General features: G+C 40.0%; 1 long non-coding RNA gene across 1 annotated transcript; it reads right to left on the reverse strand.

Annotated features, from left to right (window-relative positions):
* Window positions 1-293: 293 nt before the first annotated feature.
* On the reverse strand, window positions 294-6578 carry LOC138822907 (uncharacterized). The gene is made up of 3 exons (XR_011370673.1): window positions 6431-6578; window positions 3088-3279; window positions 294-365 (listed from the first exon to the last, which is right to left on the reverse strand). It is a non-coding gene; the product is annotated as an uncharacterized lncRNA (long non-coding RNA).
* Between the last annotated feature and the right edge of the window lie 9194 nt (window positions 6579-15772).

Consider the following 15772-nt stretch of genomic DNA (forward strand, 5'->3'; position numbering starts at 1 on the left):
TCTCCTCCTCAGGGATATCTCCTCACATATCTGCTGTGAAGTTGTTGCCACAAAACTACCAATGTCATGTCTCTGATTTATAGAAATTATCATTATGATTTCTGGTTTTCTTTTCAGCATGAAATTGATGAGGAGAGAGCCACATTCACTTGTTTCTCCAACACCTATAATAGTGCCTGGTCCTTAGTGCTCAGGAGCCTTGCATGGGGATCAGCCTTTTCCAGCTCAATTTATCCTAGCTTCTGGTCAGGACAGCTCTTGAAGCTGATGTCTGGTGGGTAGCAGTCATCCCTCTAATTCTTTGTGCCTTTCTGTGTTGTTGAGTCCACCTCAGAGCAAGATCAGTGCTTGACATCTATTTGCTGCTATGGAAAGATGGGTATGACATAATACAAGTTAGGGGAACTGTTTTGTGAAGCTGTGTGAAGAGACGCATCCCCATACAAGTTGCCAAGACAAGTGTTTCCCATGCTCAGGAGTGTATTCCACAATTCAGCATCCAAACTATCACCTACTCCCTGATGCACTCAGTGTATATTCCCATTTCCATTAAAAAAAGAAAAATTCAAGATATGCCTTTGAGGATTTGTCATTGAATTACTGAAACAAAGTATATAATTTGGGGGCTGGGAAGGTGGCTCAGTGGTAGAGTGCTTACCTTGCATGCATGAGGCCTTGGGTTTGATTCCTCAGCATCTCATAAGCAAAAAGAAAATAAGCCTGAAGTGGCACTGTGGCTCAAGTGGTAGAGCGCTAGCCTTGAGCTGAAGAGCTGAGGGATAGCTCCCAGGCCCAGAGTCAAAGCTGACAACCGGACCCCCCCCCCAAAAAAAAGTATATAATTTTATGTATTTGTAAGTCTTTGTCCATCTCTCTTGAGCCCTGGGCATATTTCTATGTGTTTGAAGCTTGGAAAGGGAAATAAGGTTTATTTCAGGATAGTCAAAAACATTTTGGGAGGGAATACCAACTTTCCATCTGATGTTCTACAGATGGCCATCTTGGCACAGAAACTAAGTAGAATGTCATAGCATAAGAGACTTGTCCTGATTTCTACTGACTTTCCTCTGGGGTCACAGAGAGTGATCCTACTGCATCTGTGTCCCTTGGCTACACTCGAGGGACCAGGTCTCCTCTGAAAATCTAATGGCATGGGGGTAAGAGAAATAAAAACACAGAACCCAGCTTCTCACATTACTAGGATTACAGGCCTGAGTCTCATATACTAACTCATAACTGCCTTTTTATATATCGTGTAGCCGGTTTCATTATATTCAACTCATAGACAGATATACAAATATATGTTTATATTTATTCATCTATTTATAATCAGTGTTATATCTAGAAACACAAAAATATATATTCATATAACTATAATGAAAGTTATATTACCACTTTCCCCAATAATGATTTACACTAATATTATGTGAAAAAAATACTTACGATTGAAAATGTTAAAAGCCCTTGTAGTATGAAAAATCGTATTCGATCTTATACATCATATAAAATACTATATAAAATGTAATGAATATAGCATGTATTTCCATATATCTGATTTAATTGCTTCCTGATTTTGTGTTTGTCCATTTATGTAAGCCTTCTTTCTTCTATTGATGATGGCTTATACTTTCCAGTGTCGATATTTCCTATGTATTTTGTCAAATATATTCAGCCCTAAGTAGATTTTTTATGCTAATGGAGCCAAATTTTTCTTCAATATTTCCCAAACCACAATGAATATGTATACAGTCTTGAACTCACTGTGGGAAGAAAGTCCCACATAGCACTATAAGTATTGTAGCATTTGTCCCAATTGACAGAACAGCTTTCTAGATAATCTGATCTGGTATGTCCTAAAGCTTTTGTAACCACCTTATCACCCCATGCAGGCATGGTCTGGCTTCCTTGCAACTCCCTGTGCACTTAACTGATCCCTTTATATCCAGTAGGCTCCCTTGTTCAGCCTGCAGTTACTCTGTATTTTCCCACACACAGAACACATGTGCATGGTGCTTTACATTGTAGGTGAAAAAAAAAAAAAACACATTTAAGACTCATGAATTGTATAATATAACATAAACATTGACATTTTAATAACGTTAGAAAAATAAGTAGAATGATCATTTTACAATAATCAGGACCAAAAAGAAACATAAAGATTTTCTAAAGAAGAGGGGAAGCAATCTCTAAATCTGGATTGTCTTCTAAGTTGCCTTCAGACACAAATTCTGCCTCAGACTCCTCAAAGGGATCTACTTCCTCATTAAAGGCAGTATTTTCTTCCTGAGTCTAGGGAGGGACAGATTCTTATTTCTCAATTGGAAATTGGATCTCCAGCAGCAGGACAGATTGTTCTGGATATTCTGTGAGGACAGAATCCCTTTCCTCAACTGAATCTAGACTTTGAACCTAACTTACGACTGGGGTCATTTTCCATTAGCACATATTTACCCTGCACTCCAAGACCAATACTTTTTTACTGGTTTGGATGTGATCTAGGTGAATTGTGAACATCAATGGAAGATATTCTGGACCATCTTCTTCCTTGGTGGTATGTGAATGTACACCTATATCACATGTGGAGTTCAGAACCAATGGGATGTCTACAGGACTCAAAACTACTTGAGCCTTTCTACACATTGAAAAATCCTCTATGTTCACATGCTTTCTGGAGTCCAGTGTTGGCTTCCAATCTCCATCAGTCACCATAGGCGACATCACTGATGGGTTCTTTAGCTGGAATTCAGCAGAAAGTTCTCTACAGTGACACAAACATAGGTACAGGAGTCTTAGAGTAGACTCTAGAAGTTAAAGTGTGACTAAACTTCTATGAGGATTTAACAGGAGAAGCTGTAGAACTTGAGTTTGGACTGAACACTGATGAGAAGGTAGGGTGTTTCTAATGAGTGGTTATGTCCAAGTTCTTTGAAAAAGGGAACAGACATTACTCGGCATAGAACATCCATAAAAGGACATTTTGCCAAGCTGGGTAGTACAAAGGGTTCTTGGACAAGCAGGCCCATCCCTTGATACCTAGGTTCCATCCCTACTCACAAGCTCTAAGGCATCTAAACAAGGACTACTTACTCTTTTTCTTGGTCTCACGGGTCATGCTTTGCTCCAGCTGGTCCAGAAGGATATGTAAGCAGGACAGCAATTCTGAAGAGGGCATGTTGAGCTTGTCATACTGTGTAAGTTTTTTCAGCATGTCAAATTTCTTGTGCTCAAAAATCATCATGGTAGACGTCCATCCAAATAGTTAAGATGGAAAAATCGATGCTGTTGGCAAATTGTTGAAAGGAAAATGAGAGTCCGCCCTCTCCATCCTGAGCCTTCTACCACAGACCCTTTCTGGCATGACTAGAATGTTGGGAAGTGGGAAGAGACTCCTGGAAGCAGGATGCTCCTCACAACCCATTTCTAGAAATTTCTAATACAATCCTCCAAAATTCTCCCCGTGATGGGCAGAGAAAGTTGTTTCCCCACTGTATCTGACTTGCTACACACAGCCCTCCCTGTTATTGAGGGATTGTGGTCCATGCGAGCCTGGTCATAAACAGAAAACCCTGTCATAAAAATGGCTCAAGCAGAGCTGAGCTCAGGTGGCTCATGCGTGTAATCTTAGCTATTCAGGAGGCTGAGATCTGAAGATCCCAGTTCAAAGCCAATCTAGGTAGCAAAGTGTGTGAGACTCCTATCTCAATAAACCACTAGAAAACCAGAAGTGGCACTGTGGCTCAAACAGTAGAACATTCATCTTGAGTTGAAGAGTGCAGGGACAGTGTCCAGGCGCAGAGTTCAAGTCATATGACCAACAAAAACAAAAGTGACTAAAGCGAAAAGAGCAGGTGTATAGCTCACTTTGTAGAGCACCTACCTAAAATACATGAAGCCCAGAGTTTAATTGCTAGTATTGAAAGGAGGAAAGGATATGAAGGAATGGAAGGAAGAAAAGAAGGAAGGGAGGAATTTTGATTTAACCAAATACTGGAAAGATGTGAAGTATTAAATAAAGGTATTACAGGTATTTTATATGAAAAGATACTGATTGTTTACTAAAAGGCAAATTATAAAATGTGGAATTCAGGCTAAAATACACGTACAATTTTGTTTTTCTGTAAAGTGATACTTACATACTTCTTTTGTTTAAAAGTAGTAAATGAGTTTAAAAAATCGAAGAGTTGTTAGAAATGAATCATTATTTCTTATCACTTTTTCAGCTACATTCACCATCTAAAAAATTGAAACAATGTTGATCAATTCAATTATTAATTTATTAATTTAATCTTTCATCTTTAGTGTATAGTCTATTGTACACATCATTTAATTATTTGAACTCTTTTTTTGTTTGTCTTTTGTCAATCATGGGTCCTGAACTCTGGGCCTGGGCACTGTCCCTTAGCTCTTTACCTCAAGGATATCACTATACCACTTGAACCACAGTGACACTTCTGGATTTTCTGCTTATGTGGTACTGAGAAATTGAACTCAAAGGCTCATACATGCAAGGCAAGCACTTTACCACTTAGCCACCTTCCCAGCCCTGAACTCTTTATTTTTTCCTTTAGACATGGGGCTTGAATACAGGGCATGGGTGCTGTCCCAGAGCTTCTTTGCTCAAAGTTAGCACTCTACCATACAAGTTTAAACCATAGTGCCATTTCTTGTTTTTTAATGGTTAATTGGAAATAGCAGTCTCATGGTAACTTTTCTGCCCAGGGCTGGCTTTGAACCACCATCCTCATTTCTCAGCCTCCTGAGAAGGTAGGATTACAGGAGTGAGCCACCTGTACCCTTGTGCTCATTTTTTTTCTTTTAACTGTGATTTAAGTTTAGTTCCCCCACCTAAATACGTGCAAACTGAGATGCAAATTGGCTTTAAATAAACCACTAGTTGAGGATGCTGAGATTACAAATGATGGCAAATTGTTTTTAACTTTTTTTAATATGTGAAGCTTGAACTGAGGGCCTGGTTGAAATCCCTGTTCTCTTGTGCTCAAGGCTATCACTCTATTAGTTTGGCCCACAGTGCCCCTTTTAGTTTCTTGGTAACCAGTTAATGAGATAATAGACTCACAGACTTTCTTACCAAGGTTGTTACTAATCCTCGATTATCACATCTCAGTCACCTGAGTTGTTATGATTACAGGCATGAGCCAATGGCACCAGTTTTTTTAAAAAAGCAACAACAGATTACTTTAGGGGAGGTTGGAGGAGGAAAGAGCTAGAGGCTAAACAAGCTCTCACATAGAAAATAGTTGAAGTGTTCCAGTGAAGAGTCCTAGGCCAGAGAATTACTAAGTGTGCCATCACAGTACAGAGAGTTTGGCCAGAGAGGGAAAATCCAGGCAAGGAGACAGATCTGAGCACTTGCCATTAGCTGCAGCTGCAGTGGCAGCAGCAATGGCAGCAGCCTAGCCTCCAAACGAACAACACAGAGTCTGGGACAATGGTGCCAGAAACAGCAGGTGACTGGATTCTTCTTAAAACCAAAAAGAGCTGACAAGTAGCAGGTATCTTCATCCTGCAGATCACAGACCAGAGATAACCCAGGAACCAAGACTCCAGGGTGAGTAGAATACTGACATACTTACTCCTTCTCAGGTTACAGAGGAAAGAAGGCCACCCCTCCCGCCCTCACCCCCGGAGGTCTCCATATTTGATATTGAAAAGGCCCAGCTGAGGAGCTAGCTCCAGCTCAGGCCTTGGAAAAAAACAAAAGATTCATTTAGGAAGTCACAGGCACCTGACCAGACCTGCCAGGCTCAGCTCCTCCCTGGGAAAAGTCACCCAGCCCAAGCAGACAAAGCTCTGCCGTGAGGGGAGTGACTTTCTTCACTGGGTAAACAGAGCCAGAGGCTGCCCCTCCCTACAGCAGCCTAGACAATCAAGTGAAATTCAGTAAACATAAACCCTGAGAATGGCTCCAGGCTGGGCTCTGTGTCTCAGAAGCTACCCTTCAGGGAAAAGCTACAATTTGCTGAACGGCCTCAATTCTACCCAGAACCTAGCCTCATCACAGCCTCTTCAAACGAGAGGAAACAGCCATCTCCCTCTTGTGCGAAACTCAAAGCAGATCTCCCTCTCATTGAACTAGCCTGGGAGGAGGATCACAAAATCCTGGGTAAAGCAGAGCATTTATCTGCCTGCTCAAACAAATTGACTTAAGAAACCAATCTAGCCACAGGCAAACCAAACACCACAAGCAGACAAGAGACTCCACCAAGAGACTTTGTACGGACACAATGAGATACAGGATCTTCCCATCTAATCCCGCCCCCCCCCCCAAAAAAAAAGTTCTTTGTTGTACCTTTTTTGTTTTTTAGTTTTTTAAAAAAATTGTTTTCTATTAATCTTTTTTTCTCCCCTCCTATTTTTTTATTTTAGGTGTATATGTGTGTCTGTGTGCTTTGTTTAAATCTCTACTGACCTTTTGGTCCTTTTTTTCTTGTTTTTTCTTTTTCATTCTTTTCATTTTTCTTCTGTTTCCTTCTTTTTTGTGTGACTTAATTGCTGTTCTGCTCATCCTCAGATATATGCCATCATCGAATATTAGACTGAAAGACCCTAGTCCCCTAGGATACTTTCGTCAAGGGGCGGGCGCCCCAGAAACTCAGACTCCAGGCCGGGAGATGCAATAAGCAAGAGGAGTTTATTTGACGTTTGTGCAAACAGATTCTCTGCCCCGGTCAGTCAGAAAGCCCCGAGCATCGGTTACAAGCTTTTTTAAAGGCAAAAACCCACAAGATTAACGCATAACACAAAGTATCACGTGATTGGTTCATTTAAAGGTCTCCATATACGCCAACAATCACTTTGCCACGCGGGAAATTTTGTAACAATCTTTGTAAAACAATTGGCTCATGGTTGGTTTAAGGGGGGGTTACATTGTTACAGGCCTATGATTGGTTGACATTTGGCTTAGCTTGGGGTCTTGCCAGGTGGTCGTTATCTCAAGGTCCTTTCTGGGGAATTTCTAAATGGGAACTGAGGAACACGTAATGTCTGTTCTTTATCTACAACCACTGACTTTGTCCTGGGGCCGGCATCTGGTCCCTGAAACTTCTTAACTCATTTCTGGGAAGGGAAGGTCAGTGCTAGCATAAGCAAGTTTACAAAAGCAGAATAAGCAGGTAGCAAGTTAGTAATGGTAATGGTCAATTTTTAATCTTTCATTCCCCACTTCTTCTCTGGGCTAATTTTAATCTTAAAATTCAGGGTGTCTCTATATTATCTTGTGGGGTGTCAGTTGTTCTCAGTGCTTGGTATTGAGATCTTAGAACTAATAAACGGACTGCGCTGATTTTTTTTCTTTTACCAAAGACACCAGTCTGTTGAGTATACAAGGTCCAATTGTAACAAAATTAACAGTACCAAAGGCCCTTATATTTTTTTCCCACCAGTCCTGACTCCGTGTATCACAGTTAACTTAATTTTATGCCAGCTGTACTTGTAAGCTCCAATTTTAAGACATACTCATACCATTTGCGTCATACTCATACCATTTGCTACATGAACTTTCTGAGGTTTGTCTTAAGGACAATTTAAAAATTTTTCCAATTCCTTTTCCAAGGCTTTCTTTACCATTTGCTACATACTTAAACTTTCTGAGGTTTTTCTTAAAGACAATCCTTACTTTTTAAAACCTTTCTTCTCCAAAGAGGACATTTTTTTCCCCAATTCCTTTCTCAAAACTCTCTTTACTACCCTCCTCTTTGTTACAATTCCTTGAGCTTCTTTGTGGCTAGAGTTTAAAACTTCCCAATTTTTCCTGTGGCTTGTGAAACCAAGTTATCTCAGAACAACCTCAAGGTACCACTGGGCTGGAGAAGCTTGCTAGATTTTAAGGCTAAGAGTATTACTTCCATTGATAACACACTCAGGTTATTACCATACCAGAGCCAAACTAGGCTGTGACCATAGTGTGGATTTCCAGTCACTATGCACTGAAGCACCTAAGGCAAGCAAGCCAGTGATATCCTTGTCCCCAATATCTACTGTGGGAAGAGAGGGTTTCTGGATATCACCCAAAAGAATGTCCCACAAGATCTTAGATTTAGCTGCAGTCAACCAGGAAGCAGACACAGGTGATGGAATCAGGCAGGAGTTTCTCCAGGTGGCTGTCAGGCCATCGTCGAACATTACCCATTAGGGTATGCAGCAGCAGCAGCAGCAACAGTAGGGTCTCTCAGTGGCTCCAAGGGACTGTAACACCTCATGCTGGGCTGTAAATTCCTACACAGACTGGTTAAGGATACATTGCATAGGCTTGGCAGACTTTTATCGTGCTGTTTTTTTTTTAATTTAATTTAATTTTATTTGTGAACATACTGTACAGAGGAGTTACAATTACATGGGCAGGATAATGCATACATTTCTTACCAAGCATTGCAGCCTCCTCCTTTGTTTACCCTTCACATCCCTTCCCAGCCTCCTCCATCCCCCCCCAATCCCAATCCTTCTCCTTCCCCCCCTTTCCCCCCGCTCGCACCGACATTGTAAAGCTCGTTTTGGACATGAGTACTTGTACTTCTCATTGTTGCAACAGGTCCACCTGTATTCTTAAACAACTGGTTTTTCCCCATCTCCTCCACAAGTTATACTGACATCAAATATAGTGAAAGCAGGGGTTATACTGTGGGGGAGGGACATACAAAGCAACAAAGAGATAATCTTATAAATGCGTTAGAAACACATGCATGAAAGAAAAAAACATTAAAATACATATCTAAGGGTTCATTTTCCTGACATCACATTATCTGACCTTCAACTATGTTTATTGCAGCATTATTTACCGTAGCTAAGATATGTAACCAACCCAGATGCCCCTCAGTAGATGAATGGATCAAGAAAATGTGGTATATATACACAATGGAATTCTATGCCTCCATCAGAAAGAATGACATTGCCCCATTTGTTAGGAAATGGAAAAACTTGGAAAAAATTATATTAAGTGAAGTAAGCCAGGCCCAAAGAAACATAGGTCCCATGGTTTCCCTTATTTGTAATATCTAGTATCCTGCTGCTTTTTAAGATCTTTAAACAATAGTCCAGGAAATTTACCAAAATCACAACTTTTTTATTAACCAGATATTTTTGTAAATAGACACAGAAGGCTCATAAGGCTTAGTCTTGTAACCATCTCTGACAGATGCAGTCTCCATACCTTGCACACCAACAACTGTTAACACTATTTTTATGCCTTTTTTAAAAAAATTATTTTATCTATTTTGCCTCATTTTTTCAAAACTGACTCTGCACCCTTGATCTTAAAATGGGGGTAAAAGGGCGAAGGTCCATCTTCTGTAACTTCTTCAAGCTGACTTCAGGGGTGTTGATCTTACCTAGCCAGGAACCTATAACCTTAGCCTATTTTACAAATAGGCTATCAGGGTTAGATGTCATTAAGAACAATATTTAACTTTTGAGAACTGCACAGACCTTTTCTCCGGCTATAGCAGTGTAGCTTGTTAGCACTCTGGTTTGCAAAAGCAACTTTCTAGATGGCTTAGGAATGTGATCTCTAATGATCCCAACAATGCCTAAGTTACCTTTGCAGGCCTTTAGACAGATATCAATAGAAATACACTCTCAGGTTTACACAATTTTTCCTGAGCAGATGAACTTCATGTAACTAGTGTCAGCTCAATTAGAGCTGCCAATTAGAGCTTTTGGCACATAAAGGGGTTGAGATTTAAACTATCCCCCACATTTTATAACATTAGCCTTTTACTATCACAGAGGACTGGCAAGTTCCTGTCCCTTACAAGGTAGTCATGAACATTAGGCATGCTTACAAACTAGCTCCCATGACCTCCTGGCTCTGACCAGTTTTGAAGGGCCATGCACAATTGACTCTAGGATCTGACATTTTTGCCATCCAAGCAGTGGCTTACTGTCTGTGGATGCTCCTCCATTGCTTTTTTCCCAGGAGTGTCTTCTCCACATTGGGATAAATGCCTCATTGGCATTTCCCTTTAGCTGGTCTCTGGATCTGACCTCGGGGCCTGAATGCTGTCCCTCAGCTCTACAGCTCAAGGCTAGTACTCTGCCACTACGAGTCCCAAAACCACTCTGCTTGCTCTTTCAGCACTCTGCTGGCTGAGTAGAGGTGACAGTCTCACACGGACCGTTTTGTGCCCGGGCTGGCTTTGAACTAGTTTGCAGATCAATGAGTCTTATAAAAGGCCACCTTACTCCAATTAAAAGCAACAAGGTGGTCAACATAGAAGTAGCTTTTAAGCATGCTCTTACCTGAAACTTTTTAAGAGTCAAAGTTACATCAAACAAACTTGTAAGAATCCTCTGTGCTTTGCTCTGGACTTTGCTGGAAACTTTAAAAAAAAACCTATAAGAGCAAACTAGAATAGCAATCATTTTGATAATCTTAATTTTTTTTCTTTGTGTACATTGAGGCCAATGTTAAGAACAATTTTATATTTAAACTTTATATCCAAAAATCTATTTCCTATTTTTTTAAGTCTCCTTTAATCTTCTTTTTAATATTGTTTACCTTAGTTTTTATTTGCATTTTGAAAAGATCCCTTAAAATCTTGAGGCCAAGTGTCACTCATTACCTCTTGGCTGCTTGTTTTACAACAGACACACATTAAGATTTTTAAACTCAAATGACAATTTTTCTTTAATGTGAAAATAACAATCATCATAACTGAAACAAAAAGCTAGACTTAACACCTTTATAACTTTTAAAGACATCCTAATTGTAGAACATAATTGAAAGTAAGGCACATTATACAAATAACTTTTTAACCCTCTTTTTAAGGCCTTCCTAATTTTAATGTTAACACATCCAAGGGGAAGTTTTAGCAATACTAATCAGATCATCACATCACTCATTTTAACCATCATGTTTTCAGTGTCTATCTGCAGGGAAAAGAGAGAACAAAGATGGGCCACTCAGCCCCTTCTATGGAATGGGCACACACCCAATCCGACTCTTTAGGGTTAGATGAACTGCGTTTGTGCCAGCTTGCCCTCTTTCACCATGCGTGGACTCCTCCCAGGGCTTGTCCCACCATGCATGGCCAGCTGAACTGCACTTCTGCTTATTCACCCTTCACCCCTAAAGATAGGTCTTCTGTTGGCTTCTAAGTTTTTCCCCTTTTCTTATCTCTTGGTTTTCGAATGAAATACACAGTTTTTAGACCGACAGAACAAGTAACATCTTTGCCGGTGTTAAACTAACCTTTATATTTAAATTTTTAATATTTATCCCCAAGTTTTAGCCAAGGGAACTAGATCCCAAACAGCCAATGCATTTTTGTTAAGCCAGATAACTTGATTACAGTATAAAAAGTCTTATGCATTTTAAAACATTAGTTTTCTAAAATACCAGATTTTCTAATTTGCAAGTTCAAGAATCTTTAAAGAGCCATTTAAAACAATGTGAAGATTTTTTAAACATTTTTCTTAATGTCCAAACCTCATAAACATTTGAACTTTTAAATTTAAACTCACCCAATTGTTACAGCATGCTGACAATTCTTATCTTTGAACACGTTCACAGACACACACAAAACACTCACACTCTGGTTTGCAAAAGCATCTTTCTAGATGGCTTAGGAATGTGATCTCTAATGATCCCAACAATTCCTAAATTACCTTTGCAGGCCTTTAGACAGGTATCAATAGAAACACACTCTCAGGTTTAACCTTTTGAATTTTTAAATTTAAACTCACACATTGTTACAGCATGCTGACAATTCCAATGTTTCAACACGTTCACAGACACACACAAAACACTCACACAGATCATAAGGCGCGCAAAAATCAAAATCAGTCGTATGTACAACTTTTAAAGTTTTTAAACAAAAATTTAAGACAGTATTTCTTTTAAACTAGGTACCCTTGTTGGGCTTTATTTTCCCAGAGCTTGTTTGTCTAGCAAAGCAATTCACTAATTAGTCTCTTGAATCCCTTCTGTTGGAGGAGGGCTGGGGGAGGGGGTCACCTAAAACTAAACTGGACAGATTTTTTAAATCCAATTTTAGACAAGAGCACTTTACAAATTGTTACATTTTCAGGACTAGCTGAAAAAGTCCAAACCAGGCACACAGCCTTCTACACCCTCCCTGCCAGCAGCCTGAGGCTTGAAGGAAACCAAACTAGCCCAGCTGGAACTTTTATTCCCCCAGAGATGTTTAAATAAATAAATAACAAAAACACAGATAAACACAAAAACCAAGGATCCACATTTAAAACTGGTACCAATTCTAAAACAGAACTAGACAAGTACTGAAGGCTGAGTTAGGGACTAATGGGCCCCAGTTTATTCCTACAGGAACTCTGTGCTGCTCTCACTCAGCAAGCTGAATCCAGAGTCTGCTGAGTGAGCCTGCCACACTCACCCAGAACTTCCCTACCCCAGAAAACATAAAACAAACACACACACTAAAGTAAACAAGACAAACAAGTGGCCACAAAGACGAAATCAAGTCTCAGTGAATGGGGCAACATCTCACCACCATTCACTTACCAGGGGACTCAACTTCCCTACTCATGTCCGGAGGATTTTTCTTTTAGATATCTGCAGATGTTGACTCAGGGGCCTTCCAAGGCAGAGGAGAATTCCCAGTCATCTTGGGGCAAGGGAAAAGAAAAATCCCTAGTGGCCGTCCCCTCAGACTGACAGGTTCTCCCCCATGCTCAGACCCCCCCCCCCCCGAGCCAAGGCCCAAGGCTGAGATCTAACTGGAGCCACATGCAGGTGGTCAGTGGCAGCTTCATAATTGACAAACAAGCAAGTTACAAAAGCAGAACCAGCAGTTTTTTTTTTTTTCAAACGAACTAGGACAATGTCTCGGGGTGTCCTAGGAGTGGACTCACTTGTTGTCCCATCTCTATAGAGAATACAAAACACAAATTAAAAATGAGTAACACTAAACAGAGACAGACAGAACCACAGAGATAGACAGAACCAGACACTGCATGGCAACCGAGTGAATACAGATGAGGAAGGAAATTACAGATGGGAGTGGCTGGCCGCGCCTTAACTCCCCAGAACAGAGAGACACTCAGATCTCTTCCTTCATCCAGACAACCCTGGAGTAGGACTCCAGGGTGGGACTAGGGTACTGGGCACCTCTGCTTTTCCCTCTAGTCCAAATACAGATTTGGATCCCAGAACGCAAAACGAAAGTGACAAACACATAAGACAAGAGCTCTATCTTACCTCCTGCCGGTCCTGGAATCTGGGGTTTGGGGGCTCCTGTTTCCTGGCCAATGCACCAAATGAAAGACTATAGTCCCCTAGGATACTTTCGTCAATGGGAGGAGGCCCCAGAAACTCAGACTCCAGGCCGGGAGATGCAATAAACAAGAGGAGTTTATTTGACGTTTGCACAAACGGACTCTCTGTCCCAGTCAGTCAGAGAGCCCCGAGCAGCGGTTACAAGATTAATGCATAACACAAAGCATCCTGTGATTGGTCCATTTAAAGGTCACCATATATGCCAACAATCACTTTGCCACACGGGAAATTTTGTACACTCTTTGTAAAACAATTGGCTCATGGTTGGTTTAAGGGGGGTTTACATGGTTACAGGCCTATGATTGGTTGACATTTGGCTTAGCTTGGGGTCTTATCAGGTGGTAGTTATCTCAAGGTCCTGTCTGGGGAATTCCTAAATGGGAACTGAGGAACACGTACTCTCTGTTCTTTATGTATGACCACTGACCTTGTCCTGAGGCCGGATTTGTTCCCTGAAACTTCTTAACTCATTTCTGGGAAGGGTCAGTGCTAGCGTAAGCAAGTTTACAGAAGCAGAATCAGCATTTAGCAAGTTAGTAATGGTAATGGTCAATTTTTAATCTTTCAAGACCTTACCCCCATTGTATACACACTTAATCTAGAATTTTATTACTCAATTCAAAACTTCTTAGCCTTAAATTCTGTAATAGCAGTATTATCTCTTTATATCTAAATAATTTTTGAGAATCTTTATTTTTTAGTTTTTCATGTCTCCTTTCTATTCCTCCCCTCCTCTCATCGTATCCTTTTCTTCTCTCAATATCACCTTAAACTTAGATAATTTTTAAGATTCATTTTTTAAACTTAAATATTCGTTTTTCCCATTTTTCTTGTCTGTTTTATTCTCTCTCCTACTATTCTGTCCAATCCATTTCCCTCTTTGAGATTAGAACTTGGTTAAATTCACTCTCCTTTTACTTCTCCACATTCTTCTAATCCTATTTTTCCTCCCATTTGTCCCTAAATGTACTAATTTCTGGTTTGCCAAATTCGTCCTTGCTGTTGTTAGCCCATTAATCCATAGTTGTTTGATGTTGAATAGATTGTATCTGTTCAACTAGATTATACCTGGTTCCTTTTGCCTATGCCACTACAGGACTTTGGTTGATGCATGCCTTGAAAAATGTATTCTAGCAGAAAACTGGTGTCACTTCATATCAAATGGGCACAACAAACCAAAAAAACACAAGAAAAATCAAGTCCTGGTATCTCAACTCCCACTCATGATAACCAGGTGACAGAACAGATAATGTGTATTCCAGAAGAGAGTTCCCCAAAAGCTCTATGAATATTACTGGAAAACATGGTGAATGAACAGACATAAAACCTGCAAAGGACTCAGTGTGAACATGATAGGGAGAGAGAGGAAGCAAACCAAATATCAATACAGTAATCTCATGAGCATGAGGAAGCTACTCAAAGATAGATATAGAATTGCGTGAACAGGTTAAGAACACTCAAAGAGAAATAAAGGAATTGTGTGTGCAGGCTGAGAACCGTGAAAGAAATACAGGAATTGTATGAACAGGCTGAAAACAGACAAAGATAATGTCAGGAATTGAGTGAGCAGTCTGAGAACAATCAAAGAGAACTACAGGAATTGCATGAACATGAGGAAGGTAATCAAAGAGTAATACAGGAATTGCAACGGAGGGACGAGAATAAACAAAGATCAATAGAAGCATTCATGGAATCCTTAAACAGACACCTGAAAGAATTCAGGGAGACCACAAAGGGAATGCTGAATGGAACCCAACAGAAGGAAAGGGAGTATAAGGAAACCATAACCAAACAACTAAGTAATTTGAAAATAAGCACTGAAGACCAAGTTAAGGAAGTAAAGAAGCTCATAGGACATCTAAAGCAAAGCTTCAACAAAGCATTTGAAGTCATCAAAGACAAACAATTAGAGGAAAATGAATAAAAAACAAAGAAGAAAGTCTTGACAGTAGGTTAGACCATGCAAAAGATAGAATCTTGTTGACTGAAGACAGCTTAGATATTATAGAGAAAGACTGTACAACTATACAAGACAAATCCAGAAATAGTTTTAGATATATTCAATTGGATTTAGATATATGCAATTGGAAGACACCATCAGAAGGCTTTATCTGAGAATAATGGGTGTAGAGGAGCACCTAGAGACAGAAGAAAATGGTCTAGGAAATTTGTTTAACAGGATCCTAGCAGAGAAATTCCCAAACATGCAAAAAGAAAGGCCTATTCAGATACAAGAATCTTTTAGAACCCCAAATAGACCAGAAGAGAGCAGGATATCCCACCGTCATATTATAATATGCACAAGATCAATTCAGACCAAGGAAAAGATCCTTAAAGCTGTCAAGGAGAAAAGATCAATCATCTATGAAGGGAAACAAATTAGAATAACTTCATTTTTTCAGCAGAGAAAATTAAAGCAAGAAGAGACTGGAATGATGCATGCCATGACCTAAAGACAAAGTATGAACCAATAATAATGTAAACAGCTAAATTCTCCTTCAT

This window comes from Dipodomys merriami, unplaced genomic scaffold, assembly GCF_024711535.1.
Source record: "Dipodomys merriami isolate MVZ:Mamm:240054 unplaced genomic scaffold, mDipMer1.0.p SCAF_1170, whole genome shotgun sequence".
NCBI classification, from domain to species: Eukaryota; Metazoa; Chordata; class Mammalia; order Rodentia; family Heteromyidae; genus Dipodomys; species Dipodomys merriami.